We start from the raw sequence: 19,799 nt of genomic DNA on the forward strand, positions 1-19,799 counted from the left end.
TTACTGCCCATCATATGCCCTTTGGTTCTAATATTTTGGGAGAGGGTTCTCTTGGTCAACTCTCTCCACCCCATGCATCATTTTATAAGCCTCTATCACTGGGGTGTCAAACATGGGGCCTGAGTGGAAGTAAGCAGTGAAGTGGCCAAGTTTGCAGATGACACTAAATTGTTCAGGGTGGTGAGAACCAGAGAGGATTGTGAGGAACTCCAAAGGGATCTGTTGAGGCTGGGTGAGTGGGCGTCAACGTGGCAGATGCGGTTCAATGTGGCCAAGTGCAAAGTAATGCACATTGGGGCCAAGAATCCCAGCTACAAATACAAGTTGATGGGGTGTGAACTGGCAGAGAGATCTTGGGGTTGTGGTAGATAACTCACTGAAAATGTCAAGGCAGTGTGCGATTGCAATAAAATAAATAATTTTTTTTTTTTATTTATACCCCGCCCTCCCCGCCAAGGCAGGCTCAGGGCGGCAATAAAAAAGGCCAATGCCATGCTGGGAATTATTAGGAAGGGAATTGAAAACAAATCAGCCAGTATCATAATGCCCCTGTATAAATTGATGGTGCGGTCTCATTTGGAATACTGTGTACTATTCTGGTCACCGCACCTCAAAAAGGATATTATAGCACCGGAAAAAGTCCAGAAAAGGGCAACTAGAATGATTCAAGGTTTGGAACACTTTCCCTATGAAGAAAGGTTAAAACGCCTGGAGCTCTTTAGCTTGTAGAAACGTCGACTGCGGGGTGACCTGATAGAGGTTTACAAGATTATGCATTGGATGGAGAAAGTCGAGAAAGAAATCCTTTTCTCCCTTTCTCACAATACAAGAACTCGTGGGCATTCATTGAAATTGCTGAGCAGTCAGGTTAAAACGGATAAAAGGAAGTACTTCTTCACCCAAAGGGTGATTAACATGTGGAATTCACTGCCACAGGAGGTGGTGGCTACAAGCATAGCCAGCTTCAAGCGGGGATTGGATAAAAAAATGGAGCAGAGGTCCATCAGTGACTATTAGCCACAGTATATATATGTATGTGTGTGTGTGTGTGCATATATATATATATATATATATATACACACACACACACACACTCACACATATTGGCCACTGTGTGACACAGAGTGTTGGACTGGATGGGCCATTGTCCTGATCCAACATGGCTTCTCTTATGTTCTTATGAGTGCCGGATCAGGCCCCTGGAGGGTTCCTATCAAGCCCCCAAGCAACTGGCTGTCACCCCTTCCTTCTCCCTCTCTCTTGCATCTCAGCTTGTTTTGCAAGGCTTGCTGAATCACATGGGAGCTACAGAGCAAAACCTCGATTTTCTCCATTGGTTGAGGCTCCTCCCCCTCCTGGTCCCCTGGGGAAGGAAGGAAAGAGCCAAAGCTTCCTTTGCCCAGTTTCCTGGATTCCATGGGAGAAATACAAAGAAAGCACCTTTAAGAAGAAGAAGATGATATTGGATTTATATACCGCCCTCCGCTCCGAAGAGTCTCAGAGCGGCTCACAATCTCCTTTCCCTTCCTCCCCCACGACAGACACCCTGTGAGGTGGGTGGGTCTGGAGAGGGCTCTCACAGCAGCTGCCCTTTCAAGGACAACCTCTGCCAGAGCTATGGCTGACCCAAGGCCATTCCAGCAGGTGCAAATCAAACCCGGTTCTCCCAGATAAGAGTCCGCACACTTAACCACTACACCAAACTGGCCCAACGAGTGCTAATGTTTTAATGTTTTTAAGACCAACGAGTGCTAATGTTTTAAGCATGTTTTATTTTAAGTTTTAAAAAAATCTTTAGTCTTTAGTGTTGGTCTGTGTCCTTTTAAAAGTTTGCATCTCTGCTACATAATCCTAAATAGGTACACACATGACCCGGCCCAACACGGCTCAGCCTGGCCCGAAAAAGTCTAATTTATGTCAGATCCGGTCCTCATAACAAATGAGTTCGTCACCTCTGCTCTATCATGTCCACCCCCTTAGTCATCTCTTTTTAAAACTGAAAAGCCCCAGACTCTTATATGAACATACGAAGCTGCCTTCTACTGAATCAGACCCTCGATCCATCAAAGTCAGTATTGTCTACTCAGACTGGCAGCGGCTCTCCAGGGCCCCAAGCTGAGGATTCACGTCTGTTTGCCTGGAGCCTTTGTAGTTGGAGAAGCCGGGGATTGAACCTGGGACCTTCTGCTTCCCAAGCAGATGCTCTACCACTGAGCCACCGTCCCTCCCCTGCTCTCCAGGGTCTCAAGCTGAGGTTTTTCACGCCTACTTGCCTGGACCCTTTTGAGTTGGAGTTGCCGGGGATTGAACCTGGGACCTTCTGCTTCCCAAGCAGATGCTCTACCACTGAGCCACCATCCCTCCCCCTGCTCTCCAGGGTCTCAAGCTGAGGTTTTTCATGCCTATTTGACTGGCCCCTTTTTAGCTGGAGATGCCGGGGATTGAACCTGGGACCTTCTGCTTCCCAAGCAGATGCTCTACCACTGAGCCACCGTCCCTCCCCTTATAGGGAAGGTGCTCCAACCCCCTCATCATCTTGGTTTCCCTCCTCTGCCCTTTCTCCAGCTGTGCAAGGATCCAGAATCCAGATGTTTCTGCAATGACAAAATAGGCCTATTAAACAGGCATCTTTGAGGCAATGCTGGGTTTTTCTCCGGGCTGCCAAATCGCCTTAGGTGATCTTTTGCGGAGGCAACCTGAGGAACGAGGAATATTTGGCACTCGTGTTTCGAAGCTGTCTGCCAAGGAACCGGGAGCCATGCCAAAAGGTTTGAGTGGGACTCCCCCCGCAAGGCAGCTTTTCTCAGGAACTGAAGGAACGCGAAAGGGGTGCTATGACAACGACTGTGGAAGTGGGGCTAAGGGAGGTAAACAGCATCAAAGATCTGGGCAGGTTTCCATCACAACCATTCCGACCTCTCTTTGCACCGTCCCTCCAGTGTACAGTCACTTGGACCCCTGAAGCTGGCTGAATTTTCAGTCCGAGAACTGCCGCACTTAGAGACGGGAACACGGGCCAACTGAAATCTCTAAAACGTTCTGCAGCAGATAGATGGCTCTTGGCAGGATGCGGAATAATCAGCCCCTTTCAAACAAGAGTCTCTCTCCAGTGACAGTGCATGGTTTACCACCAGGTGGCAACCTAGAGGGAATCTCAGCTCCATTTCTTTCTTCCAGGGTCAAACCCTGATCTGTGTTAAATTCAGCGGTGGAATTCTAGTAGGAGCTTCTTTGCATTTTAGGCCACACACCTCTGATGTAGCTAATCCACCAACAGCTTAAGCTCTTGGAGGACTGGCTACATCAGGGGTCTGTGGCCTAATAAGCAAAGGAGCTCCTGCTAGAATTCCACCCCTGGTTAAATTTAAAAAAAAAAAGTTTGTAACCCTTTCTTGTTCAATCGCCAGGCCTTTTTTTGTAGCAGGAACTCCTTTGTATATTAGGCCACACACCCCTAATGTAGCCAATCCTCCAAGAGCTTACAGGGCTCTTAGCACAGGGCCTTCTGTAAACTCCAGGAGGATTGGCTACATCAGGGGTGTGTGGCCTAATATGCAAAGGAGCTCCTGCTACAAAAAACCCCTGCAATTCCAATTTTTTCTTTTAGGGATGCCTTAGGGGAAATGTTAGGGATGAATTGCTAGAGTTTACAAGTTTCAGCTCCCTTCCATTGGGTTTCTAAGAACATAAGAGAAGTCATGTTGGATCAGGCCAATGGCCCATCCAGTCCAACACTCTGTCACACAGCTGGCAAAGCGCAGCTCCCATAAGAAGGTCTATCAGCAGAGCCAGAACTCCAGAAGCCCTCCCAGTGTTGCCCCCCCAAGCACCAAGAATACGGAGAATACAGGGCATCATCAGACTAGGGTTCCCAATCCCCCCGCTTTAGCGGGAGACTTCTGGGTTCCCAGCTTAATCTCCCGGTCTTCAAAAATTGAGAAGCGGGGGGGGGGGGGGAGAACATACCTATAGAGCTCCTGTTGTAGAGCTCCTGAGCAGTTTGTAAAATCCCTGTCCCTTTAAGGCTGGGCAGGAAGGAGGAAACAGGAAGGGCTTCGGAGAACGGCCCCTCCCTTCTTTGGTTTCGTTTTCTCAGCAGGCACAGTTCTCCGGAAGAAGACCAAGTAAGTATTTGTGTGTGTGAAAGAGAGGGAGGGGGATTCCCTGGTATGGAGGCCCTCCCTCCCTTTAGAAAGTGTGTGGGGGGGAGGGAAATGTCTACTGGGCACTCTATTATTCCCTATGGAGAATGATTCCCATAGGGAATAATAGGGAATTGATCCGTGGGTATTGGGGGCTCTGGGGGGGCTATTTTTTGAGGTAGAGGCACCAGATTTTTTGTATAGCATCTAGTGCCTCTCCCCAAAATACCCCCCAAGTTTCAAAATGATTGGACCAGAGGGTCCAATTCTATGAGCCCCAAAAGATGGTGCCCCTATCCTTAATTATTTCCTATGGAAGAAAGGCATTTGAAAAGGTGTGCTGCCCCTTTAAATGTGATGGCCAGAACTCCCTTGGAGTTCAATTATGCTTGTCACACCCTTGTTCCTGGCTCCACCCCCAGTGTCTCCTGGCTCCACCCCCAAAGTCTCCTGGCTCCGCCCCCAAAGTCCCCAGATTTTTCTTTAATTGGACTTGGCAACCCTACATCAGACAGAGAGTTCCATCTGCACCTCGTGTCCACAATAGCCACTGAAGGACCTCTGCTCCATATGTTTCTCCCATCCCCTCTTGGTTAAAACAATTTTATTTGGTAACATATGGTAACAAATTATATTTCTTGCATCATTAATAACTTCTTTTATCTATCCCATATATTACTTTCTAACCACCCCTCCCCCTGTTACTTGACCCCCCCCCTTGTGTTATTTACTTAAAGTACTAATGTTTAAAGGTACCCTTAACTAATAAAAACAAAAATTAATATTCTTCTTTTTAATAATAATAATAATAATAAAATTTTATTTATATCCCGCCCTCCCCGCTGAGTCTTTTTTATAAGACTTAATCATTATCAAAAATTGTCCAATGTCCTTTTATTTTCCACTCTTTTTCTACATATCTTCTGAACTTTTTCCACTCCATCTTAAAAACTTCTAAATCATAGTCTCTTAAAATTCTTGTTAATTTGTCCATTTCACTCCATGTCATAACTTTTACAATCCAATCCCATTTCTCTGGTATTTTTTCTTGCTTCCATAACTGCTCATATAATGTCCTAGCAGCTGAAAGCAAGTACCAAATTATAGTTCTTTCTTCTTTTGGAAATTTTTCCATTTGTAATCCTAACAGAAAAGTCTCTGCAACTTTCTTAAATTCATATCCCAAGATCCTAGAAATTTCTTGTTGAATCATCTGCCAATACTTTTTTGCTCTTTCACAAGTCCACCACTTATGGTAGAAAGAACCTTCATGTTTTTTACATTGCCAACATCTGTCTGGCATCTTATCATTCATCTTTGCCAATTTCTTAGGAGTCATATGCCATCTATACATCATTTTAAAACAGTTCTCTTTAATACTATGACACGTCGAAAGCTTCATAGAGTTCTTCCACAAATATTCCCAAGTTTCCATCTGTATTTCTTTATTTACATTAATTGCCCACTTAATCATTTGAGATTTCACTACTTCATCTTCCGTGGACCATTTTAAAAGTAATTTATATAATTTTGAAATTAATTTTTCGTTATCTCCGAGCAGAACTTTTTCTATTTGCTCTTTTCTTATTCCTTCAGTTTTAATGTCATTCTCCACCAAGCTCTTTATTTGTTGCATTTGAAACCAATCATATTTATTATTCAGCTCTTCAGCTGGAAAGAGGATGACCCAACAACCGCACCCACACGGAGAGCGACCCCGCCCCTGCCGACCGCTCCGACTGATCGGGCAGAAGAGCAGCACCGGGCCGGGGGCGACCCCCCAGGAGTAGTGGTACCAGAAGGGCAACAGGGGGCGGACAGCCATATGCCGGCGCTACCCCCACGCGGGGAAACCGCCGCCCCGTCCGCCGCAACAGCCGCGGCCCCAGCCGCCCCGATGACCGTTCCCACTCCCCAAGTAACTCCAAGGAGGTCGACCAGGGAACGCAAGGCCCCCGCTTACTTGCAGGACTATGTGTCCTGAATTAGGGGGGGAGGAGTGTTATGTCTTGAAACATTAACTAAGGTACCGCATGGCGAGCGCTACAGAGGAGACCAGGGGAAACCCACGGGTCCCCGGATGTAGCTCGCCAGACGCCCCACCCATCAAGATCTGTGGCGGGAAGTTTAACTGGCCAGGATTGGACTGGTCAGACTGGGGGGCAGTTCCAGGAAATGTATATAAGCGGGGCCCGGCCCGCATGCTCGCTCTCTTGTAATGTACCACCGAATAAAGCATGTTGCCTTCAACCCGTCTCGCAGCTCAGTACATTACAGTAACAATGAAGCCTGAGAAGATAACAGCAGAAGCATAAGTGCTTCAGCCCTTTGGGTCAAACTCTGTGTCAGATGTGTTCCTTTCTACCTTTGGGCTTTCCACAGGCTCCTGAACAACAACCTGATAAAGCAGATCGTGCGGAAATCATTTGAAGAGCTCAAGAACTTGAAATACCTGTGAGTATGTTCCCTCGTTCTCTTCTTACCAGGAGTGAGAAGCTGGGGTATGAGGGGAATGTCTTCATGGCTGTTTGTAATACTAAACATAGAGAGTAATATCTCTGTAAACATTTGTGCATGCCTTAATGCAGGGCTCTTCTGGTGTTCTTATGAAGGCCTCATCCTCTCTGCCCTGTTGTTGGCCCTCCGGAGGAACTGGTTGGCCTCTGTGAGAGACAGGATGCTGGACTAGATGGACCCTCACTGGTCTGATCCAACAGAGCTCTTCTGATGTTCTTATGAAGGCCTCGGCCTCTCTGCCCTGTTGTTAGCCCTCCAGAGGAACTGGTTGGCCTCTGTGTGAGGCAGAATGCTGGACTAGATGGACCCTCACTGGTCTGATCCAGCAGAGCTCTTCTGATGTTCTTATGAAGGCCTCGGCCTCTCTGCCCTGTTGTTAGCCCTCCAGAGGAACTGGTTGGCCACTGTGTGAGACAGGAGGCTGGATTAGATGGACCACTGTTCTGATCCAACAGGGCTCTTCTGATGTTCTTATGAAGGCCTCGGCCTCTCTGCCCTGTTGTTAGCCCTCCAGAGGAACTGGTTGGCCACTGTGTGAGACAGGAGGCTGGACTAGATAGACCCTCACTGGTCTGATCCAGCAGAGCTCTTCTGATGTTCTTATGAAGGCCTCGGCCTCTCTGCCCTGTTGTTGGCCCTCCTGAGGAACTGGTTGGCCACTGTGTGAGACAGGAGGCTGGACTAGATGGACCCTCACTGGTCTGATCCAGCAGAGCTCTTCTGATGTTCTTATGAAGGCCTCAGCCTCTCTGCCCTGTTGATGGCCCTCCAGAGGAACTGGCTGGCCACTGTGTGAGACAGGAGGCTGGACTAGATGGACCCTCACTGGTCTGATCCAGCAGAGCTCTTCTGATGTTCTTATGAAGGTCTTGGCCTCTGTGTCTTGTTGTTGGCCATCCAGAAGAACTGGTTGTCCACTGTGTGAGACAGGATGCTGAACTAGATGGACCACCAGTCTGAAGCAGCAGGGCTTTTCTTATCTTCTTGTGAAGACGTTGGCCTCTGTGCCCTGTTGCTGGCCCTCCAGAGGAACTGGTCTACTGCATGAGATGGGATGCTGGACTAGATGGACCACTGGTCTGATCCAGCAGGGCTCTTTTTATGTTATTGGTTCTTGTTTTGGCCTATCACCCACACTGTTTTCTGGAAACACCTGTTCTACAGAGCTTTTCTCAGATTAGAGAGGCAAATGGGGGGAGGAAGGAAAGGCACCCTAAATTCATTGTATTTCCAACTCATGTAATAAAGAGGATTGTTGTCACTGACTGACTAGGCTTGAATATTCTACCATAAACTAACAGAGGACTTCCCCTCCCCCTCCCCCCCACCCCCGCCGCACCCTGGAGAGGTCTAGACACCAAGGTTGCGAATGAATTTCTCATAATAATGTTCTTTGTTTTAGGCGAGTGCTTCCTATTCCGTCATCCCATCGCCAGCCAGAACTCTGTGTTGATTTCCTTTTTGTTGCAAACGGATTTCTCATAATCATGATCTTTGTTTTAGGCGAGTCCTTCTTATTCTGTCATCCCGTCGCCAGTCAGAAGTCTGTGTTGATTTTCCTTTTTCTCCTTTCTCTTTGTCCAGCTACCTTTACAAGAACGAAATCCAAACCATCCAGCAACATGCGTTCAAAGGCCTCCATTCCCTGGAACAGCTGTAAGTTGGCAACGTTTTGTGTGGGAAACTGGATGGGATTTAATCGCCAGCTTTTATCCACCCCCTGAGAAACCCTCCACACGTTGTTGCTGGTTTTTAAATTTTCATTTTGTTTAAAAAGCACTCCGCTGTTCCCACTGATCTGGAGCTGGAGCCATGTTTTGGGAAATCTGTGAATGAGAGAGAGGGACGCTAATGGCTTTGAACGATTTCACGGATGGCCGAACTGTGGCTCGGGAGCCACATATGGCTCTTTCACACATATTGTGTGGTTCTTGAAGCCCCCCCCAAACACACACACACACCATTGGTCAGGTTGAAGAAGGCATTTGTCTCTTTAGATCATTCTCCAAGGAAGGAAGGGAGGGAGCGAGGGAGGAAGGAAGGGAGGGAGGAAGGGAGCGAGGGAGGGAGAAAGGGAGGGAGGAAGGAGGGAGGAAGGGAGGGAGAGAGGAAGGAAGGAAGGAGGAGAGGGTGGGAGAGAGGAAGGGAGGGAGGAAGGGAGGGAGGGAGGGAGAGACTGAGGAAGAGCAGGAGGAAGATAGGTAGGGAGGGAAGGAAGGAGGGAAGGGAGGAAGGAAGGAAGGAAGGAAGGAAGGAAGGAAGGAAGGAAGGAAGGAAGGAAGGAAGGAAGGAAGGAAGGAAGGAAGGAAGGAAGGAAGGAAGGAAGGAAGGAAGGAGAAGAGTTGGAAAGCAAGCAACTTTAAATGCATTTTCCAAGCTGTCAGCTGGTTTGGCTTGAAAAAGTGATTTAAAGAGAGCATTGCCTTCTCCAAGCTGGCCAACAGGGCAGTCGGGGCTTCAAGAACCACAGACTATGTGTGAAAGAACCACATGTGGCTCCCATGCGGCAGTTTGGCCACCCTTGACCTAGGACTTCCTGTTTAAAAAAAAATCTACCGCAGCTATCTTGAATGCATCAGGCGAGGGGAAACCCTGGGATTCCTTGTTCTGGTAGAAATTAGAGTAACATCTGGATGACATCCACTGTCTTTAAAAACCCATATCAGATAACTACCTCAGAATGTTGCTGGTAAAGAGAAATCCTTCAAAGTCCAGGAATCCTGAGCAAGAAAAGTTTGACCATTTTTAGATCTGAGAGAAAACTGGCTGCCCTTAGTGTGGGCAACAAAAGCAACACACTGGAGCCCAGGGCTTCTTTTGTAGCAGGAACTCATTTGCATATTAGGCCACACCCCCGATGTAGCTAAACCTCCTGGATCTTACAGTAGGCCCTGTACTAAGAGCCCTGTCAGCTCTTGGAGGATTGGCTACATCAGGGCTTAATATGCAAACGAGTTCCTGCTACAAAAAAAGCCCTGCTGGGGCTGACCACAATGTGTGTGTGGGGGGGGGGGGGGAAGGACTGTGCCTTCTTGAAGAAGATAATGATATTGGATTTATACCCCACCCTACACTCTGAATCTCAGAGTCTCAGAGCGGCTTACAGTTTCCTTTACCTTCCTCCCCTCCCCCACAACAGACACCCTGTGAGGTAGGTGGGGCTGAGAGAGGTCTGACAGAAGCTGCCCTTTCAAGGACAGCTCTGCAAGAGCTTTGGCCGACCCAAAGCCATTCCAGCAGCTGCAAGTGGAGGAGCTGGGGTATCAAACCTAGTTCTCCCAAATAAGAGTCCGCGCACTCAGGGATTTGTTTTGTAGCAGGACCTCCTTTGCATGTTAGGCACACACCCCTGACAGAGCCGATCCTCCAAGAGCTTACAGGGCTCTTAGTACAGGGCCTACTGTAAACTCCAGGAGGATTGGCTACATCAGGGGAGAATGGCCTAATAAACAAAGGAGTTCCTCCGACAAAAAAAACCCCTGCGTGCACTTAACCACTACACCAAACTGAGGGAAGAGGAAATAAAACTGTGCAAACCTGGGAGAGATGATAGAATCCCAGGAAGGTGGTTTTTAGGGAGGTGGGATTTCAAAACAGTTGTCCTCTCTCCCGTATTTTTGATGGGACCCCCCAACACATTCCTCCCAAGATAAACACGAGACGAGTCCCCCATCCGGTAAGAAGAGGACATAGGGAAAGTATGCAGCTCTAAGATGACCTCATACGGCATCCAAGCCAAGAATTAATCTCTTGCTAGCATATATAATCAAGCAGCTTGGTGCATGATGTTTTGGTACGGCAGTGATCCAGCAAACTTTCCTTTGTGAGCGTCAGTCATTTTCTCAAAAATACACTCGAGGGGCCAGGCAATTAGCTTCACAAGGTACTGTTTGGAGCAAAACCCACTTCCCCTGGCTGCAAACCGCCTTACAGCAGTGACCATAAAGGATCCGTTGTCAGAGGAAGCGGAGAGCCCCTCTATTTTGAATCGTTGGACGCGGTTTTCCATTCAAGCCATATTTTCCTTTCTCGAGTTGCCCTGCTCTCTCCCTCAAAACTTTCTCATGAAAGCAAGCGTTGACTGAGGGACGGTGTCAGATGCGTTTGGTTCCTGTTTGGGACATAAGAATATAAGAGAAGCCATGTTGGATCAGGCCAATGGCCCATCCAGTCCAACACTCTGTGTCACATAAGAACATAAGAGAAGCCATGTTGGATCAGGCCAATAGTCCATCCAGTCCAACACTCTGGGCGTTTTCGCACTTACCTTTTACTGGCGCGACCACCCTCCTCACGCCGGCGGATCTGCAGGGATTTCGCACCAGAAGCGCCGGCGCAGCCAAAAGAGCCGGCAACTTCCGTCGCGGAGCCAGCTCAAACGGAAACCGCCAAGAAGCAGGAAAACGTTTGAGCTGGCTCCGCGACGGAAGTTGCCGGCTCTTTTGGCTGTGCCGGCGCTTCTGGTGCGAAATCCCTGCAGATCCGCCGGCGTGAGGAGGGTGGTCGCGCCAGTAAAAGGTAAGTGCGAAAACGCCCTCTGTGTCACACAGTGGCCATCAGGAGGTCCATCAGTGGGACCAGGACACTAGAAGCCCTCCCACTGTTTCCCCTCAGTGAAGCAGAGCATCACTTGCCCCAGACAGAGTTCCAACAATACACTGTGGCTAATAGCCACTGATGGACCTCAGCTCCATATGTTTATCCAATCCCCTCTTGAAGCTGGCTATGCTTGCAGCCGCCGCCACCTCCTGTGGCAGTGAATTCCACGTGTTAATCACCCTTTGGGTGAAGAAGTACTTCCTTTTATCCGTTTTAACCTGACTGCTCAGCAATTTCATTGAGTGCCCACGAGTTCTTGTATTGTGAGAAAGGGAGAAAAGTACTTCTTTCTTTACCTTCTCTATCCCACGCATAATCTCGTAAACCTCTATGTCACCCCGCAGTCGACATTTCTCCAAGCTAAAGAGCCCCAAGCGTTTTAACCTTTCTTAATAGGGAAAGTGTTCCAACCCTTTAATCATTCCAGTTGCCCTTTTCTGGACAACAGGAATGCACTTTTTTTCATTTTTTAAAAAATTTAAACCACTAAAAAATTTCAAGTGTATTCAAACGTACCTTCAAAACAATGCTGGGAACGCCAAGAATCCATACATGTAAATACGCAGTACAAACATAAAGTCAAAACTTTTGAAACTACAAATCGGCATTTCCCTTCTGAATAGCTCTTATCATTTACCCAAGCTCTTATATCTGTGCCCACAGGTTCTGGATAATAATAAAATAGAGAGTTCTATTCCTTTAATGTTCTTAGATCAAGGGTGGCCAAACTGTGGCTCCTTCACACATGCTGTGTGGGTCTCAAAGCGCCCACCATTTCTCTCTTTAAATCACTTCTCCCATTTTTTTACAGCTTTTTAAGAAATGTTCCCCCTAAATCCTTGATACTTTGTAAAAGACAAAATGAGAGGCACATTTAGCTCTTTGCAAAAGTAAAGACTTATCCTTCTCAAAAGTCAAATGAACTGTGCTCAGAGGAGCCCACTCGGTGTGTCCCTGCACGAGTCAGTGCTGTAAATGTGACTCTGTTTTGGAAAGAGGCGAGCCTGGAACCGGGACTCATGAAAAGCCTTGATGATCAAGGGCAGATAATTTTGCTGCTGCGTGTGTCAGGACTGGGAGCAACTCAACGCTGCAGAGGATAGTTGGCCAGAACAGTGACTCATGAAGAGATGCGCCGGGAAGCCTCTTCTGTGGAAGGAGACTCTGAACTCATGGGAGAATTTAAATGGTTGAATCTATAGCCCAGACTTTGGGAACTGATGTTTTATCTGGACTTATTTGCTTTTCCATTCTCAGTTACCTGCATTTCAATAACCTTGAAACCGTGGAGTCGGAGACGTTCAGTGACCTACCCAAACTTGAAAGACTGTAAGTAATGAGATTTCAGCAAAGGGGGGGGGGGTGTTCCTTAGGGGCAGGAGGTGGGACAGGGGGCTGGTATTGGGTTTCCAAGTCTTTGTTGGAAAATACCTGGAGACATTGGGGGTGGATTGGATCCAAGAGAGGGCGGGGTTTGGGGAGGGGAGGGGCCTTAGAGTCTACCCTTCAAAGCGGCCATTTTCTCCAGGGGAGCTGATCTCTGCCAGCTGGAGATTAGTTGTCAAAGTGGGAGATCTCCAGGCCCCACCTGGAGGCTGGCAACCCTAGTACTGGCAAAGAGGGGGGGGAATTGCAGCTTCAAACTATCTCAAGCTACCGTGGAAAAGCAGCACAAGAAGGCCTCGATGGATCTTGTTCTTCTCGTTGCAGCTTCTTGCATAATAACCGCATTTCCAGAATCCAGCCAGGAGCCTTTGCCCAGCTGGGATCCCTTAAACGGCTGTAAGTGAATAACAGAGGTCACAACCTTGTTGGTCAAGCTGTACAGAGAGAGAGAGAGGCTGATTCCACACTAGACCTTTCTCCACGCCAGGCTTCCGTTTCTCCCCGGAGCAAGCTGGCGATTTTGCACCGGTTGCTCCGCGCCGCCATTTTGCGTGGGGAAAACCCGTGATTTGCCACGCCGCAGCGTAAACCTGTTTTTTCAGGTTTACACTGCAGCGTGGCAAATCGCGGGCTTTCCCCCGCAAAATGGCGGCGCGGAGCAACCGGTGCAAAATCGCCAGCTTGCTCCGGGGAGAAACGGAAGCCTGGCGCGGAGCAAGGTCTCGTGCGGAATCAGCCAGAGATCCAGAAGCAGATATTCAAGATGCATCCAGGGGTGACCGAACTTGCTTAATGTAAGAGCCACATAGAATAAACATCAGATGTTTGAGAGCCACAAGACAGGAAGGAAGGGAGGAAAGGAGGGAGGGAGGAAAATAAATGGGTGGAGGGAGGAGAGTTGGACAGAAAGCAACATTAAATGCTTTCTCCAAGCCACCCACTGACTTGGCTTGCAGGAGTGATTTAAGGAGACAAATGCCTTCTCCAAGCCAGCTGATGGGGCAGTGGGGACTTTGAGAGCCACACAAAATATGTGTGAAAGAGCCACATGTGGCTTCTGAGCCACAGTTTGGCCACCCCTGCTCTAAGCTGTGGAGTCTTATGAGCAAAAAGTATTTTTTTTGTGAGTGACCGGCATTAAAGTTTGAGCTACAGCTTAAATTAGTTTGCTCTGGGGCCATCTTTCCTGAGCTAAGACAAAGGTTAAGACAAAGCCAGAGGTTAAAAAACTGCGAAGTTGCTCACCCTAACTCAGCTTAGAGGGGACGCTGGGTGCATCTGAGTTCTGCAACATGCCCCCATGCATTATTACTGGTCTCGACTTCCCTGTAGTCCGTCTCAGTAGCAGCAGATAAGTAAGGCTGCCAACATTTCCTATCAAAGTGGTCAGCTAAATCCAGCTTCGTGTGTGTTGAAGTGTAATGGGGCATGGTTCCTCTGGGAGAAACATGTAGAAACACACAACTCCAGGAACAGCCATGTGAGAAAGTGAGAGGACACAGGGCGGAGAGAGAGAGAGAGAATTAGAACTGTCTCAGGTTAAGAAGAAGGGATTGGATTTATACCTTGCCCTTCGCTAGTCAAATGAGTCTCAGAGCGGCTTACAAATCTCCTTTCCCTTCCCCTCCCCACAACTGTGAGGTAGGTGGGGCTGAGAGAGCTCTACCAGAACTGCTTTTGAGCAGAACAGCCTTGAGAGAATGTGTGACTGACTCAAGGCCATCCCGGCAGTTGCAAGTAGAGGAGTGGGGAATCAAACCTGTTTCTCCCAGATAAGAGTTCGTGCACTTCACCACTACACCAAATTGACAAAGAGAGGCATCCCGTTCGAGGAGATAACTCCTATACACCCTTAGTGTGATGTAGTGCCCCCTAATGCCCAGGCGTGCCAAGGCGCTTTCTCAAACGTTGTCGTCTCTGGTAGCAGCCCTTGGACTGATGCCTTTTCTTGGCTTGGTACTTCCGCCCAGGCGGCTGGACTCCAACGCTTTGCTGTGCAACTGCGACCTGATGTGGTTGGCCGAACTGCTGAAGAAATACACCTCCCAAGGCAATGCCCAGACCGCCGCCACGTGCGAAAACCCCAGGGAGCTCCAAGGCCGCTCCGTCGTCAGTCTGACCACCCAAGAATTTAACTGTGGTGAGTGCCCTCCCATAGACTGCACTAAACGGTGAGGTTGTCTCATTCCATCCTCACAGAAGAAGATGACCACAGATTTATACCCCACTTTCCTCTCTGAATCAGAATCTCAAAGTGGCTTACAATCTCTTTTATCTTCTTCCCCGACAACAGACACCCTGTGAGGTGGGTGGGGCTGAGGGAGCTTTTACAGCAGCTGCCCTTTCAAGGACAACTCCTGCGAGAGCTATGGCTGACCCAAGGCCATGCCAGCAGCTGCAAGTGGAGGAGTGGGGAATCAAACCTGGTTCTCCCGGATAAGAGTCCACTCATTTAACCACTACACCAAACAGCCACCCAGGGAGGGAGGTGAGACCCAGAGAGAGTGGCTAGCCCAAGGTCACCCAGGGAGTGTCATAACAAGGTGTGAGGATTCGAACTCGGGACTCCCACACGAACCACTGCACCCTCCTGTCTTGCCGTTCAGGGTGTGTTGTGCAGGGCGCAGCTGGGCCCTGGCAAGATCTGCTTCTATTATTCAGCTGTGCTGACAATCAAAAACACCTTCCGTGCTGATCCTGCCTCCGTCCTCTTTGCCACAATTCGAATCTGTTGCCGCTTGTCCCTCCTTCAGTGGCTAGAGTAGCCGACTCCTGCTTGGGAAACACCTGGAGATTTAGGGGGCGGAGCTTGGGGAGGGTGAAGTTTGGATACGGGAAGGGCCATAGAGGGCACCCTCCAAAGCAGCCACTGTCTCCAGGGGAACTGCCAGCCAGAGTAGACAATACTGACTTTCATCGGCCCGTGGGCTGACTCAGCATCTGGCATACGCTCACATGTTCAACGGCATTGTTTCAGAGAGGCCTCGCATCACCACCGAGCCGCAGGATGTCGACGTCGCCCTCGGCAACACCGTTTATTTCACCTGCAGGGCGGAAGGGAACCCGAAGCCCAGCATCATCTGGCTCCACAACAAGTAAGTCTCTAGCAGGAGCCTCAACAGGCCACACTGCTGGTTACATCCACACCAGGGGTGTCAAACATGCAGTCCGAGGGCCTAATCAGGCCCCCGGAGGGCTCCTATCAGACCCCCCGAGCAACTGGCTGTCATTTGCTTCCTTCTCCCTCTCTCTTGCTTCCTTCTGCATCACAGCTCGCTTTGCCAGGCTTGCTCACTCGCACAGGAGCTACAGTACAAAGCCTCTCCTTTCTCCATTGGCTGAGGCTCCTCCCTTGGGGAGGAAATGGGGGAGGGATGGCTTGCTCTGCCAGGCTCTCTCAATTGCACAGCAGAGCTACTGAGCCAGCCTCTCTTCCTTCTATTGGCTCAGGCTCCTCCCCCCCCCCGAGTCCCCTGGGAATGGAAGGAAAAAGCCAGAGCTTCCTTTGCCCAGTTCCCTGGATCCCATGGGAGAAATACAGAGAAAGCATCTTTAAGACCAATGAGTGCTGACATTTTAAGCATATTTTAAGTTTTATATATATGTGTGTGTGTTTGTCTGGGTTCTTTATAAAATTTATCTCTGCTACCTAATCTTAAATAGTTACACACATGGCCTGGCCTGACTCAACAAAGTCTCATTCACTTACAAGTTTTCATTGGCTTCCAAGCATCATCCAGGAATTGTGAAACGGCAGCTCCTCTTCCTTGTTTTCTGTCTAACTTGGGCCTCTTTTGTTTGTGTGAGTCGTCCTGTTGCGTCCCTGACTGAGTCCAGGGCCAGGGCAAGCAGCCGCCATGTCTGCCTTCTTTTGGCAATGTCGTCCTCTGAGTTTCTTTATGTCCCCGTTTCTCAGCAATGAGATCGACATGAAAGACGACGGGCGCCTGAACTTGCTGCAAGACGGAACGCTGATGATTCAAGACACTCGAGAATCCGACAAAGGCGTCTACCAGTGCATGGCCAAGAACGTCGCGGGCGAGGCGAAGACTCAAGAAGTTGTGCTGCGTTACTTTGGCAGCCCATGTAATTGGCTTTTCTCTGTCCTTCCAAGGTTCAGAGTTTGCAGTTATGCCTTTCCGATTGCAGAGTTTCTCATGTCCGGAGGACCATATACGATTAGGTGGCTGTTCAAATCTGACCTTGAGTGAGTACGTGGAAAGTGGCATACAAATGTTCAGGGCTTTTTTTGCAGCAGGAACTCCTTTGCATATTAGGCCACACACCCCTGATGTAGCCAGTCCTCCTGGAGCTTACATTAGGCCCTGTACTAAAAGCCCTTTAAGCTCTTCTAAGTTCTTAAGAGAGCCAGTTTGGTGTAGTGGTTAAGTGTGCAGACTCTTATCTGATTCCCTTATCTGCAGACTCTTATCTGGTTTGATTCCCCACTCCTCCACTTGCACCTGCTGGAATGGCCTTGGGTCAGCCATAGCTCTGGCAGAGGTTGTCCTTGAAAGGGCAGTTGCTGTGAGAGCCCTCTCCAGCCCCATCCACCTCACAGGGTGTCTGTTGTGGGGGAGGAAGGGAAAGGAGATTGTAGGCCGCTCTCTGTCCTTGAAAGGGCAGCTGCTGGGAGAGCCCTCTCAGCCCCACCCACCTCACAGGGTGTCTGTTGTGGGGGAGGAAGAGAAAGGAGATTGTAGGCCGCTCTCTGTCCTTGAAAGGGCAGCTGCTGTGAGAGCCCTCTCAGCCCCACCCACCTCACAGGGTGTCTGTTGTGGGGGAGGAAGGGAAAGCAGATTGTAGGCCGCTCTCTGTCCTTGAAAGGGCAGCTGCTGGGAGAGCCCTCTCAGCCCCACCCACCTCACAGGGTGTCTGTTGTGGGGGAGGAAGATAAAGGAGATTGTGAGCTGCTCTGAGACTCTGAAATTCGGAGTGGAGGGCCAGATAGAAATCCAATATCATCATCATGTTCTTGGAGGATCGGCTACATCGGGCGGGGGTGTGTGGCAGCCTAATATGCAAAGGAGTTTTAGCTACAAAAATAAGCCCTGTATTTGCCCCATCAGAAAGGACGGTGAGGCCTGATCCTGACTTCTTGTAGCTCTCAAAAGTCGGCTGCAGAGAGCTTTTTGAATTTGGGGGAGCGCACAGTGGGACTGGATTATGCCCCCTTGCTCCACATTATGGCCATGACCCAAATTGAGAGGTACTACTATTGCCCCATGGCACAGAGCGGTAAAGCTGCAGTACTGCAGTCCAAACTCTCTGCTCATGACCTGAGTTCAATCCCGGTGGAAACTGGGTTCAGGTAGCTGGCTCAAGGTTGACTCTCAGCCTTCCATCCTTCCGAGGTCGGTCAAATGAGCAGGGGTGGAATTCTAGCAGGCGCTCATTTGCAAATTAGGCCACACACCCCTGATGGAACCAATCCTCCCAGAGCTTACAAAAAAAGAGCCTTGTAAGCTCTTGAAGGATTGGCTACATCAGGGGATGTGGCCTAATATGCAAAGGGGCTCCTGCTAGAATTCCACCCCTGGCAACATGGAACAAGCTGTTCAAATATTCTAGCAGGCGTTGTTCAAGTATTCTAGCAGGACTACCTTTACTATCTACTAATTTTTTTTTTAAAATGCACTTGGGAAATTGATTAATGTATCTCCCGGCTCCTTGTCCGGCTTGTCTCTGAAGAGGTGCGTAGAAATACTTAGTATTACAGTTTGACTGACCTTTCTGCCGCTTTTGGTTTTGCTTACAGCCAAGCCCAGCTTTGTGATCCAGCCCCAGAACACAGAAGTGTTGGTTGGGCAAAGCGTCACCTTGGAATGTGGAGTGTCGGGCCACCCCCAGCCTCACGTGGTCTGGAAGCTGAGCTCGGGGTCCCCGCTACCCCAGGACTCCCGATTCACCATCACCAGCTCAGGGGGCCTCTACATCCAAAACGTCACCTTCTCCGACCAGGGACAGTACAGCTGCAACGCCAGCAACAGTGAAGGCTCCATCCAGGCGACGGCAAATGTCATTGTACAAGGTGACTCTCTAAGGCATTGATAGTTGTTTGTAGATTGACTGTTGGGGAACACAGGGATCCTCAACCCCTGGACAATGGACCAGTACTGGTCTGTGGCCTGTTAGCAACATATTATACAACCATGGCATGAGCTGTATAATTATTTCAATATATATTACAATGCAGTAATAATGATAATAACAAGCAGAAGACATTGAATTAATATCCCGCCCTCCATTTCGAATCTCAGAGTCTCCGAGCAGCTTACAGTCTCCTTTCCCTTCCTCCCCCACAACAGACACCCTGTGAGGTGGGTGGGGCTGAGAGGGCTCTCACAGCAGCTGCCCTTTCAAGGACAGAGAGCGGCCTACAATCTCCTTTCCCTTCCTCCCCCACAACAGACACCCTGTGAGGTGGGTGGGGCTGGAGAGGGCTCTTACAGCAGCTGCCCTTTCAAGGACAGAGATCGGCCTACAATCACCTTTCCCTTCCTCCCCCACAACAGAAACCCTGTGAGGTGGGTGGGGCTGGAGAGGGCTCTCACAGCAGCTGCCCTTTCAAGGACAGAGAGCAGCCAACAATCTCCTTTCCCTTCCTCCCCCACAACAGACACCCTGTGAGGTGGGTGGGGCTGAGAGGGCTCTCACAGCAGCTGCCCTTTCAAGGACAACTCCTGCCAGAGCTATGGCTGACCCAAGGCCATTCCAGCAGCTGCAAGTGGAGAAGTGGGGAATCATACCCAGATAAGAGTCCACACAATTAACCACCACACCAAACTAATAAAAAGTGCAGGGCACATGCTACACTGCAATAAGATAAAAGTGCAGAATTGTATCATCCAGAAACCATTCCACCTCTCCCCTCTCCTTCCCGGTTCGTGGAAAAAAATGTCTTCCACAAAACCGGTCCCTGGTGCCAAAAAGGTTGGGGACCTCTGGGGTAACAGACAAAATTTCCTGTAAGAGGCAGCTGTCCTCAAGGTCAAAACTGTTAGCTAAGTGGTCTCCTTTCTTAATTTATTTTGCATCTGATACACTCAGACTGGGGGGGATTACGGGTAGTGTCTTTTTGGAATCTTTGGCTTTGCACTGATTTGATGATGTAGGCCAGGGGTTGTTTTGTAGAAAAATAGGTGGTGGAGCTCA

The 19,799-nt window shown here is 49.2% G+C and overlaps 1 pseudogene; it reads left to right on the top strand.

The window, feature by feature from the left end:
* Window positions 1-19,799, top strand: part of LOC132567215 (peroxidasin homolog) — a 92,074-nt pseudogene that overhangs the window by 31,983 nt on the left and 40,292 nt on the right.

This window comes from Heteronotia binoei, chromosome 2 (assembly GCF_032191835.1).
Source record: "Heteronotia binoei isolate CCM8104 ecotype False Entrance Well chromosome 2, APGP_CSIRO_Hbin_v1, whole genome shotgun sequence".
NCBI lineage: Eukaryota > Metazoa > Chordata > Lepidosauria > Squamata > Gekkonidae > Heteronotia > Heteronotia binoei.